General features: G+C 46.4%; 1 long non-coding RNA gene across 1 annotated transcript in view; it reads right to left on the minus strand.

Moving 5' to 3' along the window:
• LOC144685298 (uncharacterized) overlaps nt 1-13,732 on the minus strand; it is a 203,854-nt gene extending 190,122 nt beyond the window's left edge. The window contains exon 1 of the long non-coding RNA XR_013577700.1: nt 13,652-13,732. This is a non-coding gene — a long non-coding RNA (uncharacterized LOC144685298). The remainder of the gene's footprint in view (nt 1-13,651) is intronic.
• Between the last annotated feature and the right edge of the window lie 9,200 nt (nt 13,733-22,932).

Genomic DNA, 22,932 nt, shown 5'->3' on the forward strand with positions numbered 1-22,932 from the left:
GAAAGGGAGGACCACTGGACTAACGTGAACGTCCTCCATGAAGCTACGTCTACCAGCATTGAAGCCCTGCTCCTGCGGAACCAACTCCGACAGACAGGCAATTGCCTCCGGACATCCACAAACCACCTCCCTTGGCAGGTTTTCTCACAGCTCTCCGTTGGCCAACGCTCAGAGGGCAACCAAAGGATATGCTCAAGGTCGGGCTAAAGCACGGAAGCATTAACACCTGTCTGGGAGGAGAATGCTGCCAACCGCTCAGCATGGCACCACATGGTCCATCAAGGCGCGAGCCACTTCGAGGCTCAGTGGCTCGCTAGCGAGGCAGAATGGTGGAGGCAGAGGAAGGAGAAGGAAGCCAACCCAGGCTGCGATTTCCACTCCCCTACACAACATCATGCCCCCACTGCCAAAGAACATGTGGATCCAGAATTTGGCTCCTCAGTCATCTGAAGTCTCATCAAGCCTGACGGACATCATCATCGACTCCAAGGGACCGACGCCAACGACGCATGAATAGAGATGGAGAGAGTGCAAGCAGGATGCCTGCCAGGCCCGATGATAAGCATGCCTGCTGTGTGTGGGCGGTGAATGGTCCCATGGATGGGATGAGGACAATAAAGGTGTATGTGAGAGAGTGGATGGTGAAATCCCTTGAACTGGCAGTGAGTGAGGGCCCTGTGGATGTGTGATGGGCTTGTGTGTGTGTGAGTTGAGAGTGATGAGAAGAGTGACTTACCCTGGTGGAACGAAGAAGATCATTCATCCTTTTGCGGCACGGGGTGGATGCCCTCTTTTGCAGAGCAATGGCGCTGACCACCACTGCCACCACCTCCCAAGCCAGATTAGTGATATTGCTGCCCATCCTGCAGCCAGACCAGTGCTAAAGGACATCATGGCAGGCCTCCACTGTGTCCAAAAGAGAGAAAATTCAGACAATATGTTTGTTCACTACTTTTGTCAGGGTCATCCTGTTTTAAACGGCAATTTCCCATTATGTGCACTGTCAGTGTTGCTATTTGCATTAACATGTGGATTTCAAACAATGCTGTGAAATAATCGGTATGGGCAGGTTTGAAAGCTTATGCTGTGCCTACACCTTTGCTAGGCACAGCTCAGGTTATGCTACTTTGGGGAAGCACTGGACATTCAGGGACAGCATTGGGGATCTGACAGGTCTCCTTCCTAATGTACATACAAAATAGGAGCAGAAGTAGGCCACTGAGCCTGCCCACCATTCAATAATTAAGGCTGATCTTTTTGCGTTTTGAGTTCTATATTCCCATCAACACCGATAGCCTTTGATTCCTTTGCCTAACTTGAATCTATTTACCTCTGAGGCAGAGTTCCAAAGTCGCACAAATCTTTAAAAGAAAAAATTTCTCCTCATTTCTGTCCTATAAGAGTGACACCTACTTTTAAAACAGTGTCCCCGAGTTCTGGATTCACCCACAAGAGGAAACATCCTTTCCACGTCCACCTTGTCAAGACCGTTCAGGATCTTATATACTTCAATCCGGTCATCCCATACTCTTCTAACCTCCAGTGGAAACAAGCCCAGTCTGTCCAACCTTTCCTCATAAGACAACCCACTCATTCCAGGTATCAATCCTCTGAACCACCTCCAAAGCATTTACAGCCTTCCCTAAATAAGGAGACCAAAACTGCACACAGTGTTCGAGATGTGGTCTCACCAATGCCCTGGATAACTGAGGCATAACATCCTTACGTTTATATTCAATTCCTCTTGTAATAAAGGATAGCATTCCATTAACCTTCTTGATTACATGCTGTACTTGTATATTAACTTTTTGTGACTCATGCATGAGAACACCTGGATCCCTCTGCACCTTGGAATTCTGCAGTTGTTTTCTGTTTAAATAAAAATATGCTTTTTTATTCTTCCTGCCAAAGTGAACAACTTTACATTTTCCCACTTCACATTGCACCATTTCCCACTTCACATTGAAACGTCATATTGTCCTGATGGCTGGGCAAGGGTCTCCAGAGCTGCATCGGAGAATCTGGGTGCTCTATTGACAATTAGTGAAATCATATCTGCGAGTTTCAAAACAAAAACAGAATTACCTGGAAAAACTCAGCAGGTCTGGCAGCATCGGCGGAGAAGAATAAATTTAACGTTTCGAGTCTGTATGACTCTTCAACAGAACTAAGTAAAAATAGAAAAGAGATGAAATATAAGCTGGTTTAAGTGGGGGTGGGACAGGTTGAGCTGGATAGAGGGCCAGTGATAGGTGGAGATTGCCAAAAGATGTCATAGACAACAGGACAAAGAGCAAAGAGGTGTTGAAGGTGGTGATATTATTTAAGGAATGTGCTAATTAAGGGTAGAAAGCAGGACAAGCAAGGTACAGATAGCCCTAGCGGGGGTGGGGTGGGGTGAAGGGAAGGGATCGAAATAGGCTAAAAGGTAGAGATAAAACAATGGATGGAAATACATGTAAAAATAATGGAAACAGGTGGGAAAAGAAAAATCTATATAAATTATTGGAAAAAAAAGGGGGGGATCGGAAAGGGGGTGGGGATGGAGGAGAGAGTTTATGATCTAAAATTGTTGAACTCAATATTCAGTCCAGAAGGCTGTAAAGTGCCTAGTCGGAAGATGAGGTGCTGTTCCTCCAGTTTGCGTTGAGCTTCACTGGAACAATGCAACAGGCCAAGGACGGACTTGTGGGCATGAGAGCAGGGTGGAGTGTTGAAATGGCAAGCGACAGGGAGGTCTGGGTGATGCTTGCGGACAGACCGAAGGTGTTCTGCAAAGCTGTCACCCAGTCTGTGTTTGGTCTCTCCAATGTAGAGGAAACCGCATTGGGAGCAATGAATGCAGTAGACTAAATTGAGGGAAGTGCAAGTGAAATGCTGCTTCACTTGAAAGGAATGTTTGGGCCCTTGGACGGTGAGGAGAGGGGAAGTAAAGGGGCAGGTGTTGCATCTTCTGCGGTTGCATGGGAAGGTGCCATGGGAGGGGGTTGATGTGTAGGGGGTGATGGAGGAGTGGACCAGGGTGTCCTGGAGGGAACGATCCCTGCGGAATGCCGCCGGGCGGGGTGAAGGGAAGATGTGTTTGGTGGTGGCATCATGCTGGAGTTGGCGGAAATGGCGGAGGATGATCTTTTGAATGTGAAAGCTGGTGGGGTGATAAGTGAGGACAAGGGGGACCCTATCATGTTTCTGGGAGGGAGAGGAAGGTGTGAGGGCGGATGATTGGGAGATGGGCCGGACACGGTTGAGGGCCCTGTCAACCACCATGGGTGGAAAACCTCGGTTAAGGAAGAAGGAAGACATGTCAGAGGAACTGTTTTTGAAAGTGGCATCATCAGAACAGATGCGACGGAGGCAAAGGAACTGAGAGAATGGGATTGAGTACTTACAGGAAGCGGGATGTGAGGAGCTGTAGTCGAGGTATCTCCCACAGGCTGAGTCCTAAATGATATAACTGCTAGACTGGGAACAAACAAGAGGGAAAAGCACTCATCCTCAACAGCCTGCCTGTGACAGTAATGGTAGGAATGACCACCACACAGTCATTGTGGATTGCCTTCACAATGAGGATACCCTCCATCATGTGGCACCACCACTGTGCTAAATGGGATTTAGAACAGATCTAGCAACTCAAGACTGGCCATCCATGAGGTGCTGTGGGCCACAGCAATCTGCAAACTTATACCCCACTCTACCATTACCATCAAGCCAGGGGGTCAACCTTGGTTCAATGAAGAGTTCAGGGGGAATGCGAGGAGCAACACCAGGCAAACCCAAAAATGAGGTGTCAACCTGGTGAAGCTATAACACAGGATGACTTGTGTGCCAAACAGCATAAGCAGCAAGTGATAGGTAGGGCTAAGCAATCCCACAACCAACGGATTAGATCTAAGCTCTGCAGTCCTGCCACATCCAGTCATGAATGGTGGTGGACAATTAAACAACTCACTGGAAGTGGAGGCTCCACAAATATCCCCATCCTCAATGATGGAGGAGCCCAGCACATCAGTGCAAAAGGTAAGGCCAGAAGTGCCGAGTGGATGATCCATCTCGGCCTCCTCCGGAGGTCCCCAGCATCACAGATGCCAGTCTTCAGCCAATTTGATTCACTCTACTTGATATCAAGAAACGGCTGAAGGCATTGCATACTGCAAAGTCTATGAGCCCTGACAACATTCTGGCAATAGTACTGAAGACAGAAGTTGCTGCGCCCCTTGCCAAGCTGTTCCAGTACATGTATAACACTAGCATCTACCCACCTATGTGGAAAATTGCCCAGGTATGTCTGTACACAAAAAGCAGGACAAATCCAACCCAACCAATTACCGCCCCTTCAGTCTACTCTCGATCATCAGTGGGTTATCAACAGTGCTATCAAATGGCACTTGCTTAACAATAACCTGCTCACTGATGCCCAGTTTGGGTTCCACCAGGACCACTCAGTTCCTGACCTCATTACAGCCTTGGTTCAAACATGGACAAAAGAGCTGAACTCCCGAGGTGAGGTGATAGTGACTGCCCTTGACATCAAGGCAGCATTTGACAGAGTGTGGCATCAAGGAGCCCTGGTAAAACTCGAGTCAATGGGAATCAGGGGGAAAACTCTCCACTGGTTGGAGTCATACCTAGCACAAAGGAAGATGGTTGTGGTTTTCAGTCATCTCAGCTCCAGGACATCACTGCAGGAGTTCCTTAGGGTAGTGTCCTAGCCCCAACCATCTTCAGCTGCTTCATCAATGACCTTCATTCCATCATAAGGTCAGAAGTGGGGATGTTCGCTGATGATTGCACAATGTTCAGCACCATTCATAACTGCTCAGGTACTAAAGCAGACCATGTCCAAATGCAGCAAGACCTGGACAATATCCAGGCTTGGGTTGACAAGTGGCAAGTAACATTCATGCCACACAAGTGCCAGGCAATGACCATCACCAATAAGAGAGAATCCAACCATCGCCACTTGATCTTCAATGGCATTACCATCACTGAATCCCCCACTATCAACATCCTGGGGGTTACCATTGACCAGAAACTGAACTGGACTAGCCATATAAATACTGTGGCTACAAGAGCAGGTCAAAGGCTAGGAATCATGCGATGAGTAACTCACCTTCTGACTCCCCAAAGCCTGTCCAACATTTATAAGGCACAAGCCATTGTGATGGTGTACTCCCCACTTGCCTGGATGAGTACAGCGCCCACAACACTCAAAAAGCTTGACACCATCCAGGACAAAGCAGCCCGCTTAATTGGCACTACATCCACAAACATTCACTCCCTACTACTGACGCACAGTAGCATCAACGTGTACTATCTACAAGATGGAATACAGGAATTCACCAGGACTCCTTAGACAACGCCTTCCAAACCCACGACCGCTACCATCTAGAAGGGCAAGGACAGCAGATAGATGGGAACACCACCACCTGGAAGTTCTCTGCAATTATATTGCCATTCCTCCACTGTTGCTGGGTCAAAATCCTGGAACTCCTTTTGTAACAGCGCTGTAGGTGTACCCACACCACATGGACTGCAACAGTTCAATAAGGCAGCTCACCACCACCTTCTCAAGGGCAACTAGGGATGGGCAATAAATGCTGGCCCAGCCAGCGAAGCCCACATCCCATGAATGATTTTTTTTTTAAATTCCCTTGATTCCCATGACTGCATGAAGGGTACTTGCAGGTCATGCCCTGCCTCCTACACACCCATTCTCAGGAACAATCACATTTCTAGGCCACTGAGTCTCTAACCCCATTTCCTTTTTGCTGCATCTGGAAAATAAGCTATAATGACTTGACGGAGTAGGCAGGTTTCAACAAAAAACAGATAAACTTTATTACAGAGAGCTTTTCAGGTGCTGCACGCTCAATCAGGACTCTCATCAGGAAGCCCCACCCCCGGATTGCCCGCGCTTAGCACTCATTGGTCAGAGCCTCTCAGCAGCAGAGGCTGTTTGGTCTGTGGTCATCTCCACATCTTTAACAACTCACTCTTGGAGTCACTGCTGAAGTGTTTCTGCTTGGCCTTTTCATGTTTCTACTACCAACAGACATCGCATCTCGCTCCGATGCTGTGGGTCTGGTTTTCACGCCATGCCCAGTGTAGGTTCCCACCCCACATGAAGAACAGTGCCATGTTGTCTGTGTTGTAAAGCCTGCGAGTCTCTCGCAATGCTTTCCATGGCGAGGTGGATTTCTAGGGCGCACCTAAAGTCGATATCGACCTCAGCACGTAAACGGCGCTGTATGATGTCATCCTGAACTCCGCAAACCAACCAGTCCCACAGCAAAATAATTTAATGTGTCCCCGAAGTTGCAGTGTTCTGTAAAGCTGCTACATGTTCACTAAATAAGTTATAATGGACTCTCCCGGGGCCCTAACTCTGGAACTAAACTTAAAATGCTGCATTATTACGGATGGCTTCGGCTGGAAGTGCGTTTTCACGAGGTCCACTAATTCATTATAAGACTAAAATTTGTGCATGCTTGAGGCCGTCAGACTGCGAATGAGATTGTTTGTCTTACTGCCACATACACTCAGAAGGACGGCTTTCTACTTTTCCTCTGCGGTAACTTCGTTCGCTATGAAATAAAATCCGAGGTGCTCTACATACTGGCTCCAGTCTTCCATAGTTGCATCATAAAGATCGAGTCTGCTGAACAGTGGCATGATTGTTGAGTAGTCTTTTCTTTTTCTTAAGATTTGATGTACTCATGGTAACCAGTGGAGTTGCAGCATTGAAACTATTTTACCCTCGTCGTCAAATGTAATGACTTGACGGAGCGGACAGGTTTCAACAAGAAACAGATAAACTTTATTACAGAGAACTTTTCAGGTGCTACATGCTTAATTAAGACTCTTGTCAGGAAACCCCACCCACTTAGGGTGCTTTGGGCTCATTGGTTGGAGCCTCTCAAAACATCATGTGACTCCTGATAGACAGCAGGAGAGGCTATACCCACAGTTACTACATTTCCTCCCCCTTTAGTTTTTTTTTCAATTTCTATTTATGGGGAAATATTGAATATCGCTTGATGGAGCAGACAGGTTTCAACAAGAAACAGATAAACTTTATTACAGAGAGATTTTCAGGTGCTACATGCTCAATCAGGGCTTTCATCAGGAAGCCCCACCCCCTGGATTGCCGAGCTTAGGGTTCATTGGTCGGAGCCACCCAGAACACCATGTGACCCCTGACAGACAGCAGGAAAAGCTATACCCACAGTTACTACATAAGCATTTCCCAAGCACAATAAGGAGTAAGATCTGCCTCAACTAGCATTGGCAGAAATTGCTCTTTTAGCCTCAGAGTTAACCCATTTAAAATAAAGGGTTTAGCCCTTCCTTTAAAGTTTCCGAGGAAGTGTCCATACCACAATGTTACAGCTTAGTTTTCACACCACGATGCACATTTCCTTTAACTTTGGGGATAGTGCAGTGGAAAATGAGCAAGTAAAAGCCTGTCCTTGATGGCCAGGAGCTCTTCACAAGCAGTTGTAATTTAACACCAGGCAATATACTAAGGACTAGTTTAAGATAACTCATCCATAAGAGATGAAAGCTGTCTGACTTGTTTAATCATTTCACACACTTCCCAGGATTTCAATGCAATCTCTCTCCCATTTAATTCACTCGCATCTGTGTATTTCACTGGCGTTTTCTTGTAGAAATCCATCTTTTGGCACGGCTGTCATCAGAATAAATCTTGTGCCAAACTTAATCATTGTATCGCTTCTTAAGCCACACATATCCTCACTGTGAAAAATCTACAGAAGGCTATCAGCTCATATGCATGTGCCTATTTGTATGTAGTGTGTTTATGCATGTGTGCATATATATTTCCATATTGTGTACGTGCACCTGTGAATGTGTGTACACGTGGCACAAAGCATGTGAATTTACTCCACATTCTCCTGCCAGTGAGCATTCAAGATTGCTTCTCTGTTCAGGGGGCTGGGGGGGTGTGTGTGTGTGTGTGTGTGTGTATGTGTGTGTGTGTGTGTGTGTGTGTGTTGGGGGGGATGGGGGTGGGGAGGGGTGGGTGTAGTTCCGACACTCAAGGAGAAATCCTGTCATTAATGCTAAATGGGTCTTTGTTGTTGCAACGATTGCCTGGCAAGAACATCAATTCTTCTTCATCCTTGTTTTCTCCAAATTGACCCATTTTCCAGTGAAAGCTAATTAGCCACCTAATTTTCAAATTCACAGGAGATTCTAAACACTGGCATCATTTTGTACTTTACACTATCCTAACCCTTAAGTAGTCAGCAGTCAACTGTCCCTTTGGAGTGATGATATATATCTGAAATCTGCCCATCAGGTCCTGTTCGGTAAGTTATCCTCAGCACCTCTCTACATACATGATGATCTCCTGGGGCTAAGTATGATAAACACAGATTATCAGAGCTCTTTAAGCTCTCATTATCACTAGGAATGATAATGAGAAGTCAATTGCATTTCCATTCTTATTACTGTAATGCAGAGTTCAGGTTTCCTTCAAGCTCTGGATTTATGCTTGATATCCAGAGGCACGCAATAGTCCTAAACGTGCAAAAGATGAACTGTCTGCACAGAACTGCAGTCATGGGGTGGAATCATCCCAGATTTGCCCTAAGTGTGGTAGTGGGCGGGAAAATGAACGTTTTACCCATTGGCCACAAAGGCAGTTTTTGCGCCATATCGTCACAGTCCCACCCATTCCCGGGAAACACGCTGTTTCGCTGGCGGGCGGCCTCCGATTCATCCACCACGCCGTCACCTCACTGCTTTCACATGCCGGGTACCATATTTCAAGTGCAGCCGTGCACACACCTCTGAATGTTTCCAGCTTAGGACTGCTGCAGAGAAGTCATGGCCCCGAAAGGCAAGAAGGCCGCAGTCCCTCCCGATTCAGTGATGCATCCCTGGAAGGCCTTTTGGACTGCTGCTAGGTCCCCAACCCCGCTGTGGGCGAAGGCCAGCAAGCAAGGTCACCAATCCAGCAAGGGAGGACCCATGCCAACACCCTGCAAAAGAGGACAGCCACCCAGCGCAGAAAGAATGGTCTCATTCATTCTACTAGGGTAAGTCGCTCTTCTCAGCACTCTCAACTCACACACTCACAAACCCATCACACATCGCACACCTCAGAGGAAAACACCACTAACTCCCACACACACTCCCACATCTCCATCAGGCTCATATCATCTTGAGCTCGCGTCCCCATCCCAGCCATGGCTGCACTCACCATGCAAGCATTCCACACAGTGTCATGTGTCCTGCTCACACTCTCTCCATCTGTTTTTATGCAAGGGAAGCTGGCCGATAATAGTAGGGAGACATCCCAGACCAGGGGTGGAGTGGCCCACATTAGGCCTCTCATTCACTTTGAGGAGCATGGCATCACGCTGACTGGTGAGGACGTGGACCGTGACGTTGGCAAGGGTGATGTCAGCAGCAAACACCCACGTGGGGATTCTGCAACATCCCTCTCTCAACGCAAATGTGAGTGCTCTCTCTCTCCTGCTTTTGACTCTGCTGCCATGCACTACATGTGTGCATATGGAGGTCTCCTTAGAAAGGATGGCGGACACCGTGGAGACCCTGGCCCAGCAGAACATGGAGATGCGCTCAGACTTGCAATCCATCATGATAGGCATGGGTGGAGTTCCTGCAGTGGCAATGCTAAAGGGAAACGGGGCACCTCGATGTCCCTTCAGATGCTCCCCCATCCCCCGCAAGGAGTCAGGCTGGGGCCCTCGGGCACCCAAGGTGGAGGAGTGTCATCTACTCAGGAATTTCAGAGGGTGTCCTCTCCCTCTGAGTCCCCTTTTCCTGTGATCCCCTCAACCTCATCCTCTGTCGCTGCAGAGGGAGCAGCCGGCCCACAGGAAGACATGCAAAGCAAACCGGGGCCCTCAAGGCCTTGGCTCTCCAAAGGACCCATGCCAAAGTCATCAGAGGCAACAGGGCCAACCATTGCACAGGCTGTCTCCACCCCTGCTGTGGATGTCAGGGCAGCACCTAGAAGAAGTGGTGGGCCTAGAAAAGTTAAGAATTTCTGATCACAAGTGGTTGCATTCTGAAAATATATTCACTTTCACTGAACAATGTGTAATGGTGTCTTTCAGCTTCATTGACAGGCTTTACGAGTCCTCCCCCTGCATTCCCCACCACTAGCAGTTCAGCTGCACGCAGCCAGCCCATGAGTGATTTTGGAAGGAGAAGTGTGTGTGTAGCAGGGCCTTTCGGAGCCTCATGCAAGCACTCTCCCACGCACACGGATGCTTCTTCCATCACACTCATCTCAATGTTCCAAGCACTCTCAATGCTGCCTGCTGGGGCTCCCTTTCAGTTGTACATCTGAGCTGAACTGCATCTCTGCCCACCCAATGACCACACTCCCATGCAGCACTTGTTCCCATCCAATACGAGGCTCCTTTCACTTTCATTGGCAATATGGTATTGGTGAAGTTTGTCTTTAGCTCCCCTGTCCTTTCCCCTCATCCAGTCACCCATGTCCTTTCCCCCATCACTGTTGGCCCCCCCAGCATCACCTTCTACCTCCCCACCCTCACTTACCAGCCAGAGCCCTTTTCTTTCCGGGATATCCAGGTGAACGTGCGCACTCCCTACCTTCCTGCAAATCCCACCTCCTCCTTCCCACCCCCAGGGTCCACATCGGCCTCCAAGTCCCCACCAATCATCCTCGCCGTCCCTTCTACCGCTACTGTCACAGCCTCACACTCCCATCCAATGGCTCACTCTGCCCTCTCTCATTCTCACCATTCCCCACTACCATGCCCACCCTCATTTTGCTCCCCAGGAGGAAGTCATCGGCTCCACAGACCCTTCCCTTGCATGTTCCCCTGGATATCTCCCCCACCTTACTCCTTCCTCCACCCTTACTCCTTCCTCCACCCTTACTCCTTCCTCCACCCCTGCTCCTACCTCCACCCCTGCTCCTTCATCCACCTTTACTCCTTCCTCCACCCTTACTCCTTCCTCCACCCTTACTCCTTCCTCCACCCTTACTCCTTCCTCCACCCTTACTCCTTCCTCCACCTTTACTCCTTCACCCTTGGACTCCTTCCTTCCCTGGACTCCTTCCCTCCTCCATTCCCAGCTCCAAACTCCTTCCCTTACATCTTCCTCCCCCCTTACACCTACCTGCTCAGTTGCCGCATTCTCCTCCATTACACCCTCCTCCTCCCGTACTGCCTCCCCCTCCCAACATCACCGTCCCCCGACACCATCGATCTCCCCCTCCCAACCTCACCATCCCCCCCCAGTACACCTTCCGCTCCCAGTCAAACCTAGACCTTCCTCTTCCATCCACCCCGGTACACCTTCCTATCCCACTCAGAGCTGTACCTTCGCCTCTACCCCCTTGATGATCATCCATAGCAGACCATGGCCAAGACGCTGATGTCCCGAAGCAGACCCTCAATGGTGACTTTCCGCCTTCCGTGAGCTGTTTCACAGAGGAGCCATGTCCATGAGAATCTACCCATCATGCAATACACGTTCCTCCAGAATCCACGTGCTATTGGGCTCCAGTATCTTCTGCTCCTCGGATGTCTGCAATGTGAGCAAGGCCCTGATGGCAATTCCCAACTTCTGCACTTCACACTTGTGAAGGTGTGTTCTGCATCGGTGTGTTTTCCCACTGAATTGGTTGTAAATTTGACATAAGGGGATGATTCCAATGAGCAGGACTTATAATGATATGCAGATGTATTAAAATAAAGTTCCCGACATCCAGCCATGGAAAAGGCGGCCTGCCATTGACAGGCAGAGTGGATGATCACAAACTGGCTTCACAACGGCGTAACACCGATTTTTGGCCTTCCAGCCATATTGTGCGCTCTTGCCTGCCTTGATGCCCAATGCCAACGGGCATGGAAAATTCCGCCCATCAATTCGTATGGAGCCTACCTCTGTATTCCAGTGACTAAAACAATGTCTAAATCTGCTGAATGTTGCCTGCATATTTGATCTCAATAAGATATACTTAACACCTGCATTGTGCACTAATAAAAGCATCAATGAAATTTAAGTACCATAAGCCCTGCATGGACCATTTACAGTTAGACATTAGTTTCTGTAAGGCATCATAAAATACATGCCAATTACTGAACAGTTCCAGATCAAGTATTTGGATGTGCACTTTGAATGCCATGGCTGGAAAAGTAGGATTAGAATAGTTAGGTACTTGTTTGACCGGTGCAGACCCAATGGGCCGAAGGGCCTTTTTCTGTGCTGTAGACCTCTGTGACTCTATGACTCTATTTTCTGCCATGGGATACCTCTATATCCTTGGAGAGCTGCACTCTGATAAAATAAGCTCTTATTATAATATTTGTATCATTACAAAGTAGCATAACTCCAACTTTCTGTTATTACACAGCCAATTGACATAAACACAATTTTGTAAACTCAGTGACTACTGACAATGCCCTGCATGTTATTATTGTTAGCTATTAATATTCTTGCATGTATTTTATGAACCCTTACAGAAACTAATGTCTAACTGTAAATGGTGCTTATTGTACTTAAATTTCATCGATGTTTTTGCATGGATCAATGTTTTTGCATGCAGTTACTGCTGGCAATTAATGCATAGCTATAGCTGTTAGTAAGCTTATCGGCATTATTTGGGATAAAATTAATACTCTTATAAATATATGATTTAATTAAGGAAAGCTTGTATGGATTTATAAATGGCAAATTATGATTGACTAATTAAATAGAATTCTTTCTGGAAATAATAGAGAACTGATAAATGAAATATAGTATATCCATTTTCATTTGGCATTTGATAAGATCAAGATAAGAGGCTTGTTTACAAAATGAAAGTAAACATGTATTAAAGGTAGTACAGCAGCATGGCTGGGACATTGATTAAAGAACAGAGAACAGTGGACAGGAAACTGATTAAAGGACAGAGCACAATGGACAGGAAACTGATTAAAGGACAGAAAACAGTTAATAGCTGCTTTTCAGATTGGCAATATGCAAACAGTGGTGTCAACCAGGATCACCGTTGGGACTACTGCTCTTCTCATTATATGTGTGATGAGAGGGGATCAAAATTTGTAGATGTCAGATAAACAGGGACTGAGATTAAGTGGGCTGTACGCAACTACAGGAAGACATAGAATGATTCGTAGATTGCGCAAATGGATATTCAATGAAAGTTAACGCAGAGAAATATGAGATGATAAATGTTGAGCGGAAGAATGAGACCATACACATATATATATCACACTAAATAGTACAACTTTAATAGGAGTTTAAAATACAGAGAAACTCAGTGCTTTAGATTCACAAATCTTTAAAAATGGAAGGGCAAATTAATAAATCTGTTAAAAAAGGACTTTAGATCCTTGGCTTAATAAATTAGGAACACCAAATAAAAAACAAAAAAGTAATATTAAACCTACATTAATCACTGAGTATGCTGTAGTCAAAATATTGTGTTAGAAATAAGAAGCTTTATAGGTTGTTATGTTTTGGGACTGTGTCTTTAATTTAGGGTAAAATGGAGGAATGAAGGGGATCATGTGATCCGTTCTGAATTCTGCTGATAGCAACCAAAAGTTGGATATTAAGGGTTAAAAGGGGTCCCAGATTGTTTTAGTGGGAAGAAGATGCAAGGTGTTCATACCTGTAAGCAAGGACCAAGGCATCTGTGCTGACAGTAGTAAGGCTGATGGATTTTCAAGGAGTCATGGACACTCTGCGCCTTGTCCGAGTCCCCAGATCTGGAATTCCCGCCCTCCATTTCCAACAGATCCTATTTTCACTGGTCGGGTAAAGGGGAAGGGATGTGATTCACATGAGTGAAACTCGAACCCGGCAGGGAAATTTGAACTCATTGCAAAATTCGGACAGGCCTCATTTTCACTGGAGCAAGGTCCATTTCCTGCAGTGTGTGATTTATGATTTTTAAGAGTAGATGTAACTTCTCATCAAAGGTGGATGAAGTCTGTGGTACTGTCAAGTTATTTGAATCCCCTGTCTCTTAAATTTTGAGAAAACAAACAACCTTCTGTGGTTCTGAATTGAAAAAAAAAGGTGCTTGAAATTTCAATAGATGTTTGTTGACATAAGCCTGAGGATTATCATTAAGGTATTATGACTGCTTGACTGCTTCCATAGCCTATCATTACCATAGTGGAGGAATGTATGTTCACAGTTTGATTGACAGCTGCAAGAGGAAATTAGGAGATTAGCTGTCTTTCATATGGTAAAGGCTGAATTTTCCCAGAATTGCACTAAGTGCTTTGGCGGGCGGGTAAAATGGAGTCCTACCCGCCGATGAAAATGGCGGGTTTTCATGCCGTATCTTCCCGAGCCCGCCTCATTATATATTTACTCCCATGAAACACGCAGTTTCCATGGCAGGTGGGCTCTCATTCGCCCACTCGCCATTACCCCGTTGTTGCATCACGCCGACCGCCATCTTTAAAAGGCAGCCACCAGCACAGCGCTCATCGCCACCAGCTCACCACCGCTGCCTGGGAGACATGGCCAGCAGAGGCAAACAGACTGTAGCCCCCACCATCCCACCCCTGCTTCAACAACGGGTCCCTCGAGCGACTGCTGGATGCCATGGAGGCCCAATGGGATGTGCTCTACCCCAGCTCTGGCTGCAGGATGGGCAGCAATGTCACCAACCCGGCTTGGGAGGCAGTGGCAGTGATGGTCAACGTGAACGCCTGCAGAGGAGGACAGCCACCCAGTGCCGCAAAGGGATGAATAATCTCTTCCGTTCCACCAGGGTAAGTCACTCTTTTCATCACTCCCAACTCACACACTCACAAACCCATCACACACTCACAGGGCCCTCACTCACTGCCAGTGCAAGGGACATCACCATTCACTCTTTCACACTCACCCTCATTGTCCTCATCCCATCCATGGGACCACTCACCACCCACCCAGGCCAGGCATACTTATCATCTGACCCAGCAGGCGTCCTGATACACTCTCCCCATCTCTATCCATGCAGGACAAATTGGCTCACAACAGCAGGGAAAGGTCGCAAACAGTTGAAGGGATGCCGGAATTCAAAAACAGACATGACAGGATTCAAAAACAGAGACCAATGCTGTGCTGACGGTGAGGTCGGTGCTGCTCCACCAAGTGAGGTTCCAGCAGTGCAATATCCACCAGACAATCATGCTGTGAGTGATGTGTCCTCTTTCACAGGCTATTGCCATGCACTAATTATCTTCTCTTGCTTTCGCAGGCATATCTGGGAAGCAGCCAACAGAGTCCACGACCCAGAGCCTCCAAGCAAGCTCCGATGAAACCTCTGAAGAGGAATATGAAGGTACCCTCCTTGAAGTCCCGTCACAGCGCACACCCACACCCTCCACCAGCGCAGAGACACACACCTTGATGGGACTTAGCTTTAGAGTAGCCTCAGGATCACAATGTGGTGAGCACATCGCACTTTCTGATCCACAGCAGGCAGAGACTTCCCAGGTCCCCGGCACTCAGAGGACTGCTGGAGGCCAGGACGTTGCTGAGTCTGAGTCAGATGATGTGCCACTGGACTTGGTCATGTCACAGTTGCTGGGGCTGCAAAGGCAAGGTAGGAAACAACAGAAAGGGATGTCCTCTGCACTCCTCAGATTGCAAGGCACAATGGAGGAGTCCATCTGCCTTCAGGCTGAGGTGATAGTGCTGGCATTGCACCCACCGAGGTCAACAGTGGCAGGATGGCGGCCACCATTGAGAAGATGGCATACGTGGCCTCATGGATGCATTTGTGGGTGGCGGATTGTGAAATCCCACAGAAGTCACCTGTGGAACCCTGAAAGGAGCCACTGGCATAGAAATTGAGCGTCGCGTCACTTTCACAGCCACTGGCAGTGAATGCCCGCCATGTCCCCTTAGCGTCAAGTCCTGCAATAAGTGGCAGATGTGAGCCACCAGGTCCCTAGACATGCGCAGTCATTGGCGACACTGATTCCCAGTCATCTGCAGGAATGGCAAGCGGCATCTATAGACCCTGGATATTGCTAGGTGCCAACCAACCATGGCTCATTGTTGTTCCTGGGCAGCGTGTGCAGGAGCCCTGCTGCCCCTTCTTCATGAGGTTTCTGCTCCTGTCTTTGTGTGGCTAATGTATTACAATTAGCTCCCCATGGACTTATTGTGGGAAATGTGGCTCCCCGTTGGTGGGCTGAGCGGAAGATCGTGGCCTGCCTTCACGCCGTCATGAAGTGGGTCCCGCCATATTTTCCGCGCACACTACCTATCATGACCACCACCAGCGGGCTCATAAAATTCCACGCTATGAATACAAATGCTTATTTTATGGAGAATTAAGTACTTGAGGGAATTTAAATGCATTGAATGGGCTTTTATCAATTAGAGTTTTTTATCAAGTGAAGTCTGCAATAGATAGTTAGAACTTTATTTTGTCTCAGCATGGCTCCCGAGGTCTGCCCATGGTGGATAATGGGTAAGTTGGCATGGAGGGTGTAAGGGCAAATGGTTGTGGTTGAGGGTCATGGGTTGGTATGAGTTGGCACCAATTAAGCATAGGGGCACAAGGAACCATGGGGATAACTGGGGAGCATAGTTTGGCATGGAGGGTATGAGGGACCATTGGGCATGGGTAAAGGGACTTGGGTTGGCATGAGTTGTCATGGATGAGGTATGGGAAGTGTGTTGGGGGGGGTGGGGGGCGATGTGAGAGAGTGTGAGAAGTGAGGGCTAGAGAGCCTAATATTAAATAAAACAACTTGGAGGAAGTCTGAGGACACCAAGGCCGACCACTAAACAGCTTGCCTCAGCACTTGGCAGCCCCTATGGCTGCCTCTGAACTGTCTCCAGGGATGGTAGGCCCGACTCCAGAATACCCCCATCTCCCACCCTACCCAGCCTTGAACGAAGATCCTCTTATTTCAGACAGATTCCCCCAAGGTTGGTTAGAACCATAGAACACTACAGCACAGAAAACAGGCCATTTGGCCCTTCTAGTCTGTGCCAAAATATTATTCCTCTAGTCCCATTGACCTGCACCTAGTCAACAGCCTTCTGTGGCAATGAATTTCATAGATTCACCACTCTCTGGCTAAAGAAGTTTCTCCTCATCTCTGTTTTAAAAGGTCTTCCCTTTACTCTGAGGCTGTGCCCTCGGGTCCTAGTCTCTCCTACTAATGGAAACATCTTCCCCACATCCACTCTATCCAGGCCTTTCAGTATTCTGTAACTTTCGATCAGACCCCACCTCATCCTTCTAAATTCCATCGAGTATAGACCCAGGGTCCTCAAATGTTCCTCATATGTTAAGTCTTTCATTCCTGGGATCGTTCTCGTGAACATCCTCTGGACCCTCTCCAGGGCCAGCACATCCTTCCTGAGATACGGGGCCCAAAATTGCTCACAATATTCTAAATATGGTCTGACTAGAGCCTTATAAAGCCTCAGCAGCACATCCCTGCTTTTATATTCTAGTCCTCTCAAAATAAATGCCAACATTGCATTTGCCTTCCTAACTACCGACTCAACCTGCAAGTTAACCTTAAGAGAATCCTGGACTAGGACTCCCAAGTCCCTTTGCACTCCAGATTTCTGAATTCTCTCCCCATTTAGAAAATAGTCTATGCCTCTATTCTTCCTACCAAAGTGCATGACCTCACACTTCCCCACGTTGTATTCCATATGCTACTTCTTTGCCCATTCTCCCAACCTGTCCAAATCCTTCTGCAGCCTCCCCGCCTCCTCAATACTACCTGTCCCTCCACCTATCTTTGTATCATCTGCAAACTTTGCCAGGATGCCCTCAGTTCCTTCATCTAGATCATTAATGTATAAAGTGAAAAGTTGTGGTCCCAACACTGACACCTGCGGAACTCCACTAGTCACCGGCCGCCATCCTGAGAAGGACCCCCTTATCCCCACTCTCTGCCTCCTGCCAGACAGGCAATCTTCTATCCATGCTAGTACCTTGCCTGTAACACCATGGGCTCTTATCTTACTGAGCAGCTTCCTGTGTGGCACCTTGTCAAAGGCCTTCTGGAAGTCCAAGTAGATAACATCCATTGGCTCTCCTTTGTCTAACCTACTCATTACCTCCTCAAAGAATTCTAACAGATTTGTCAGGCAAGACGTCCCCCAATGAAACCATGCTGTCTTTGCCCTATTTTACCATACACTTCCAAGTATTCTGAAATCTCATCCTTAATAATGGACTCTAAAATCTTACCAACGACCGAGGTCAGGCTAATTGGCCTGTAATTTCCCACCTTTTGCCTCACTCCCTTCTTAAACAGGGGGGTTACATTAGCGATTTTCCAGTCCTCTGGGACCCTCCCTGACTCGAGTGATTCCTGAAAGATCACTACTAACGCCTCCACTATCTCTTCAGCTATCTCTTTCAGAACTCTGGGGTGTAATCCATCTGGTCCAGGTGATTTATCCACCTTCAGACCTTTCAGTTTTCCTAGCACCTTCTCCTTGGTAATGGCCACCATACTCACCTCTGCCCCCCGACTCTCTTGAACTTTGGGGATGTTACTTGTGTCTTCCACCGTGAAGACTGACGCAAAGTACCTATTCAGTTCCTCCGCCGTTTCTTTGTTCCCCACTACTACTTCTCCAGCATCATTTTCCAGCAGCCCAATGTCCACTTTTGCCTCTCTCTTACCCTTTATATATCTAAAAAAACTCTTGCAATCTTCTTTTATATTACTGGCTAGTTTACCCTCATATTTAATCTTCTCCCTCCTTCTTTCTTTTTTAGTTTTCCTCTGTTGGTCTTTGTAGGCTTCCCAATCCCCAGGTTTCCCACTGCTCTTCACCGCATTGTATGCTTTCTCTTTAGCTTTTATGCTGTCCCTGATCCAAGAGAGACTGGGAGCAGAGCGATAAAGACAGCTAGTCTTAATGGTTTGGCATGTACGAATGCTCATGGGAACCTGCACTCGATTGTAGAGACAAGGTTTGTGAGGATTTAAACAAGACTGGAAGATTCAACTACCTTTAGCTAGAGGGAAGAATCTCCAATGTATCCCTCACCATAAAAGTCAGTTTGGGGAGTAGCAGTTATCCGGCTGAGAAAGGAACTGCAAGGAAGCAAGTTATCGGAAGCTAAGAATCACTTTGGCCTGGTTCTGGGAGAATAGAGTGTCCAATTAAAGGACAGAGCAAAGTACAACCATGGAGGGAGATTTTGGTTATTTTAAATGTAAAATGGGGGAGCTTTCCTATAAGTTGGAGTATAAATTTTCCACTGAAATAGTGTTTAGTCAGAGTTTCTTTTAGTTAGTGTGTTAGAGTAAAAGCCTTAAAACTTGAAATTTTGTTGTGCAATTCACTTAGGTTAGTCATTGGGAATTCAAATTTATTTTTAAAAGTAATCAGTTTCTATGAGGATCATAAAAATTGTGTCCAATTACGGTGTCAAGGCAATGGACAGGGTGCAGAAATGATGCACTGAATTGTTATCAAGGACATGAGGCAATAGGAATGGTCAAGAGAAACTCATTTCAATAAAGCAAAGTAGTTTAAGAGGATAAAAAAGTAAAATACTGCAGATGCTGGCAATCTGAAATAAAAAACATAAAATGCTGCAAATAATTAGCAGACTGGCGGCCTCTGTGGAGAGAGAAATAGAGTTAGTGGCCTAGATTTTCGTCCCTGGATCGGGTGCGCAGAGTCGGGCCATTTCCTGGCCCAGCGAACCTGACCTTTAAAGATGTCTGCCTGCAGGGTAAATTTTCAGTTGGATGGGGTAGGGGGCGTGTGAAATAGGAGTCAGGGCAGGCGATCCCAGAATGAGTGAGGAGGCTGCCGGGTGCAGAGGCGGGCTGGCACTGTGCTTAAATACATTTTTAAAAAAGAATAAACAAAAAAACAGCCTTCCATGACTCACCCCTCAATTCCCTCATTCCATATGCCTATCCATACCAATCTATGCCAACTCAACTCCCTCTACCCATGCCCATGCCCCCTCATAGCACCTATGCCAACTTAGTGCCAACTCATGCCAACCCATACCTCCACCCACCCTTTGCCCTTAACCCCTCCATGCCAACTCACCTAGTATCCTTAGACACTTCCATGACAGCTTTGACGGCTGAACAGTTCTTCAACAGTTCTTTGACAGCTGGACAGTTCCGATAAGTACATAATCATGTCCACTTTTAACAATCCGAAAGGGTGCCTTACCTCTCCCAAAGGAGTCCTTGGATCCAATCCAAAGGGGTACCCTGGCTATCCAAACGAACCCACCAAGTTCAGACCTCATCTTACCTGTTCTATTCTGCACACCCTGGGTTTCACACTCCTGGCCTACCAAAATCCCACTTCAGCAGAGGCAGCTGGTGACTTAAATGGCCAGCTGCTTCCGCAAATTGAGCATGCGCAAGCCCGGGCCAAGCTCTACTCCCACCCCACGAAGATGGGAAATGCCAGGCTCGAGGGCGGGACTTAGAAATTTTTGCCATTTCCGGGATTTTCGCCACAATGGAGAGCCTCTCCATCGTGGCGAAGACCTGGGCCAATGTGTCGGGCTGATGAGCTTTCATCAGAACCCTCGGATGAAAGGTCATCAACCTGAAACATTATTGCTGTTTTTCTCTTCACAGATGCTATCAGATCTGATGAGCATTTTTTGTTTATATTTTAGTTTACAAGGATATGTGTTTGTGAATTGCAAAATTATAAGGATTTTGTAAAGATGTCTCAGAAAAATTAATTTCTACTAGTTGATAGGAGGAGGTGGGGTGGTCAAAGTCAATTTTGGTGGGGGTACATGGTAACAGTAGATTGACCGCTTTATACATTCCATTCAATTTATCTTTTCATTGAAGTCAATTGCTCAATAATAATAAATCTTCTGTATTTTTGAATATTGTTATCTGTATATTGTTAGTTCTGAGTGTTATGTTTAATTTACTTCCAAAAATCTGGTGTTAGCAAATTCAGATATTCATTGGAGGTTTTACTCTCCCAGGGATAGTGGAAGCGCTTAACACATTTTTTTGGCTAGGTTTTTGTCTGGACCCATGTTTGAGGCTAGCCTCGGTGCAGCAGAGACTGCAGGCTTGACTCAAGAGGACTGAGGATTGGCCAGAAATGGTGCTCAGGCATCAGCTAGATATTCAGGGCAGGCTGCTGGCGCCAGTCACGCCCCCACAGGCTACTTGCCCATTGGGAAGAATCAATTTTGGGCCACCTCCCTCGCCAACAGAGGCTCTCAGGTGAGTGGTGAGGAGAGGGATTGGAGTAGGCAACATTGGGGGCAGTAGAGGAGGCAGCAATTGCAAGAACTTTGGAGTTGGTAGGGGCACGGGAGGGGCACCCCAGCTGCTTCTGACTTTGCAGAAAGTTTTTCTTTAACATCCATCTTCAATTGGCAGCCGCAAGGGCTGCTGAAGAATCTTGAACATGGCGGATATCAAATTTTGCAGAGGGGTCTCATTCAACGGGCACTAGGCCCCTAATTAAAATATCCACTCAGCTTACTACCTGTTTCAGGCAGCCATCTGAGGTGGATAAACAATGGGCCTAACGAGGTTAGCAGTGGGCTCAATGCCTGCTCAGATTGGTATGCTTGACATCCATTTTACACCCCAAAAAATGCAGCACAGCTAGTAACAACTGGCAACAGCACCATTTGTACCAGAAATGATAACTTAAAGTCCATCCAATTAGCACAATAAAAAATCTTTAAATAGCAAATGCACCTCTAGTTAGCGAGTCTACGCATTTTATATTGATTTGACAGTGGAAAGTTATGACTCATGTATTATATTGATCACAACTGTTTTTGCCTACGCAACTAGAGATATTTTAACAAACTGTTTTTTCAGGATATCTTATGTAAAAACATTTCTATTGGTCCCTTGTTTATTCAAGAAGGAATTGCAAAACACTCTGAGTTGATTGTATTTCAATTAAAAGTTCAGGGAAAAGTAGTTTGGTTAAAGTTATACAATTAAAAAAATGGCTATTAGTTATTTCAATGTGGTTCTTTTCAATGCTGGATCATAAGTTAAATTGTTTTGTAATCTTGCACAAAAATTGCAATTGCATCTTTAATATCTGACAAATACAATTACTCGGTCATGTTACAGCAATCCCATCTTTCACTGACAATAGGTAAAGTGCGTAGTCTGCAGTTTACACTGTAATCATAATAACTATTCCTATTTCTATTTATTAGTAGTGAAGTTGTGCTTGGGTGTAAGGAACAGGATGTTAAACTTTGCCGATGACGCAAAGGTAAAAGCTTGACGATTACTGACTCAGGCTGTAAACGCCTTCAGGAGTGGATGAAGAGGTTAGCACAATAGATAGATAGATTTGTGGCAGCTTTGATTTAATGCAGAGAAGTATAAGGCAATACATTTTGGAAATAAAAATGAGTACTGGGAGAATACATGTAATGAAGGATGTGGATAAACATAAACTTCCCTCAAAGTGTAAGTACATGCAGATAAAGCCGTAGTAAAGGTGGGCAGCAATTTAGTTTTTTAAATGGGGCCAAGAGTAAAAGAGATAATAATATATTTGTACAAGGCAATGTTAGACCACAGTTAGAGTAATGAACATTTTTGGCACGCATTTCAGGGAAGGACATTAAAGCTATGGACAGAGTGCCATGTTGATTCACCAGGATCAAATAAGGATGAGAAAATATAGTTTGAGGAGAGATTGAGATACTCAGATTATTTCCACTGCAGCAGAGAAGGCTATAAGAAGATTTAATAGAGGTTTTTTTTTTTGCAGCAGGTTAATGGAGTGTAAAAGGAAATTCTAGTTTCTGCGGTTGAGAATCAGTAATCAATTTAAAAACGCTTTACCACAGGGAACAGATCAGGTAGAGACCACTGCTCCTGTTGAGGGAAAAGTAGGTAAATATTTGAAGCAAATGGAGATACAGAACTATGGGAAGGAAGCAGGGCAGTGAGCTTAGTCTTA

Source organism: Cetorhinus maximus, chromosome 10, assembly GCF_964194155.1.
Source record: "Cetorhinus maximus chromosome 10, sCetMax3.hap1.1, whole genome shotgun sequence".
Taxonomy (NCBI): Eukaryota; Metazoa; Chordata; class Chondrichthyes; order Lamniformes; family Cetorhinidae; genus Cetorhinus; species Cetorhinus maximus.